The sequence below is a fragment of the Galeopterus variegatus genome, unplaced genomic scaffold (genome assembly GCF_000696425.1).
Source record: "Galeopterus variegatus unplaced genomic scaffold, G_variegatus-3.0.2 Scaffold60, whole genome shotgun sequence".
NCBI lineage: Eukaryota > Metazoa > Chordata > Mammalia > Dermoptera > Cynocephalidae > Galeopterus > Galeopterus variegatus.
The window spans coordinates 151,985-156,141 of record NW_007726171.1 but is presented as its reverse complement, the minus strand read 5'-3'; positions in this window follow the sequence as shown (position 1 = coordinate 156,141).

Here is a 4,157-nt window from a genome sequence, read left to right as displayed (position 1 = left end):
TGGGCGGGCGGAGGGCGGGCGGGCGGGAGAGGGCGCAGGCTGCGGCTGCTCCGGCTGCTGCCTCTGCTGGTCTGGGAGGGAGACGGGGCGGAGCGGCCCGCTTTCAACCCCGCGCACCCTTCGACCCCGGAAGCGCTAACCGCCCCAAGGGCCGGCGAGGCGACTACGTCGTCCAGACCTCCCCACACAATGTGGACGGCCTCCTGGCAGCCTAGAGCGGCTCTTTGGTCAGAGTCGGCACCAGCGAGACAACGGCTGACAGGAAATGGCGAAGTTTGTGATAGAGAGGCAACGTGGGGGGGCATGAGGGAAGGAAACCAGTGGCCCCTAGCGGGCTGGCTGGAAAGCGTAAGTGCGGAGAGTGGTGGCAGTCGCCATGGATCAAGAAGGGGAGAGGATAAAGGGATGGGTGGGGAGATAATGAGAAGGCAAGAAGAAAACCCAGTAGCCTGTAGTGATACTCAGAAAAAGAAAAAGAAAAAAAAAAAAAAACTAATTTGCCACATTGAAAGTGACTATTATACCAACTCCTTACTCTAAAAATTGATAATTAAAAGGAAAGAATTAAACATTTACCTTCGCTTTTTAGGAAGAACTGTCTTTCAACCCTAATCAATAAGGAATAGTTCTCCATTCCATCTAATAAGTGTAGAAGGAATGAAAGAATTAGAAAATCACTATTCTGCAACCTAGAACGAAATAACTGATTCGGGCAAGTGTCATCAATCATTAAAATTTTAAGAGAAATGTTGTTAGGGAACAGGATATTATGGTGCCAGATATCACCACACACATTATTTGCAAATCACACAGCAAGAAAAAAAAGTAACTATTCTTTTTCTTTAAAAGATGACCGGTAAGGGCTGGCCTGTGGCTCACTTGGGAGAGTGTGGTGCTGATAACACCAAGGCCAAGGGTTTGGATCCCTATATAGGGATGGCCGGTTCGCTCACTGGCTGAGCGTGGTGCTGACAACACCAAGTCAAGGGTTAAGATCCCCTTACCAGTCTTTAAAAAAAAAAAAAGTGTTCCTGCCAGAAGTGTTCAATCTTAAGGTAGTCAAGCCTTTGGATCTAATTTGCAGTTTACAGGAAATTTACAGGTGATAAAGGAACAAGTTGGACACCTACACAATACAAGGAGATATTCTGTAAACCCAGAATTTGGGACATTCAAGACAACTAAACTGGTCCCTTCAAAAAGTCCAAGTAAATATTTTTTGAAAGGAGGAAGGAGGTAGAAAAATATTAAAAGGCATTAACAACCAAATATAATGTGGGATCCTGGTTTTAAAAAATATAGCTATATAAGACATTTTAGGGACAATTGAGAAAATTCAAACATGAACTGAATAATAGATACTATTAGGAAGTATTGTTAATTTTCTTAAGTGTGATAATAAGTGTGATAATGCAATTGTGGTTATGTAGAGAAATGCTTTTTAGGAGATGCATGATGAAATATTTAACGGTAAGGGTCATGATGTATGCCACAGATTTTCAAATGGTTCTCACAGGTATCTTGATAAAGCGAATATGGCAAAATAACACGTTGTTGAATGTAGGTGGTAGGTTTATGGATGATCATTGTTTTTTGTTTAAACTTTAAAAAAATTTTTCATAATAAAAATTAGGAAAAAAAAATCTGGAATGAGAGCATTGCCTTGGAACACAAAGGTCAAGGGTTTGGTTGCCCTTGCTGGCCAGCTGCCAAAAAAATTTTAAAAAGTGAAATGGAACAAGATTCTTTATTCTTGTGTATATCTCACATTAAAATTCTTTTAGAGAAAAAAGACTAAAAAATTAAAAAATAAAAAGCCAGTGAATAAGACAAAGTAAGAAGGAAATTCAGAGACAACAAATACTGGGTTATTACTGAACATTGTTCAAGTTATTTGGGCATCTGTTCTGGCCTTAATATCAGTCAAGTTTTAATGGGCAGCCCCAAATCAGTGGAATCTTCTGAAGAGAGATAGCTTCCTGAAGTGGAAAATAAGGCTGGAGGACTCCAATGCTTTTCCTCTCACCGCCCAAATGAAGAGCTGGGTATTAGGGACAATGTGAGAAAGAAAGAAAGTCTGTCATTTAGCAAAGACAAGGGACAGACCAAGTACTGAAAGAGAGGAAAGTGAGTAGGAAAATGTTAGAACACCCAGAAAAAAGCTAAGTAAGGAACAGGCTTACTGTGAGGCCTGGGCTGAAGGTCAGATTAACCTCAAGGTTTTGCAGTTGGGTCATTTATACTCCTGGGGCTCTAGAGAGCTGGGTTGAAAGTGAGTGGCTATCCATAAAATCATATCTAATGTAGGGAGCAAAACAAAGATCAAATGGCTGTAATGCAACTGGCCAACAGTTGCAGCCAGCTTTGAAAGAGAAAGCTGGAGTCCATTTAATAGCAATACCTAATAATTAATGAATCAATAAATTCTTCTCAGTAGGGGAATCAAGCTAGTCAAGAGAGTGAACTTGCCTAGGCCACAAGGTAACCTTATATAGGGAAATGATTCTAGAAAGGCAGCAAACTAGATGAGGACTCATCCCATTACTTGCAGTACCCAAAGATAAAATGTCAACTTGTATTTTTAGATCTCATGGGTTTCTTATCCTTTCCCATTCTCATTTGAGTGGAAATCTTGGTCTACTTCATTTCTAGTAAGAAGACAATGGCAGAATCCCAGATGCTCTTGTGGACACAAGGTAGTGAAGGCACAAGATAAAAACATTTGAGAACCACCATCTTCGGAGACATATACAGATGCACATAGTGGATACAAACCCAGTGCTCTCAGGAGGCAAGTAATGTAATTGAGAGAAGCTGGCCTATAGAAAGACAACAGGGAGTTGAAAGGACTATGGGAAAACTAGAGAGTACAGGATCCATCTACAAGGAATGACCACTACTGAGGGCCAGAATTTATGCCTTCAGGAATGCAGGCGCACTCTTGCCAGAATTTCCAGCTTGAATCTTTTTTTTTTTTTTTTTTTCTTTTTTGGTGGCTGGCTGGTAGAGCGAACCAAACCCTTGACCTTGACTCAATGCCCAAACCCTGTGGGTTCCACCTCAGAAACATGTTCCTGATGTCCACTCCTTCCTTTAGCCCCATGACCTCAACTGCACACTCACTATCTGCTTTCGGGCTCCTACACAGTAATTCAGATTTAGGAGCTCCTGAACTTTCATTCTATACCTTTTTACAACTCCGTGCCTTTATAAAGCTGCTTCTTCTGCCTGGAATCCATTGGGTTAAGAGCACAGACTCAGGAGCCAGACTGTTTGAGCTCCAATCTTGACAACCATTTACTGCCTTGGGCAAGTTATTTAACCTCTTAATACTTCAGTTGTCCTCATCTACAAAATGGGAATAACAGTACCTATCTCACAGAGTTGCTGTGAAGATTACACAAAATATAAATGTAAAGCATTCAGTGCATGGCACATAATAAATGCTCAGTATGTGTTAGCTGACATTATTTACCAACTGGGAAACTCCTACTCATCCTGAATCCCCATACAGACCTAGCTCAATTCCCCAGTGAAACTGTCACTCCTTCCTTTGCTCCCCCATCGTTTGATCTATGTCTCTGTTATAGTATTTCTTACTATATTTTCATCCTATTCACGTCCATATTCTTTATTAGATCTTGTAAGTCATGAAGGGCAGGGACTGTCATATTCATCTTTGTAGATTCAGCACCCAGGACACAGTATTTTCCTCAATAAACAATTTTCCAGGAAATCAGTCTAGTCCCACCAGGATACCTGTGATTCCCAAATATGCTATGGAGCTTTAACTCTACCTAAGCACATGACTTCCCCAGCTCTTCTCCACCATCCACTTGGTAAATCCATTCTTTTATCTTTTCTACTCATTCTGTTTTCACACTCAAGGATGAGGAAGTAGTTCAAATGTCACTTTTTCTTTTTTTTTTTTTTTTCTTAAAGATGACCGGTAAGGGGATCTTAACCCTTAGCTTGGTGCTGTTAGCACCACGCTCACCCAGTGAGCTAACCGGCCATCCGTATATGGGATCCGAACCCGGGGCCTTGGTGTTATCAGCACCACACTCTCCCGAGTGAGCCACGGGCCGGCCCAAATGTCACTTTTTCTGTTAAGTCATCTTTGGCTCCTCTCTCCTCTCCCAGAGAAAATTGTTTCT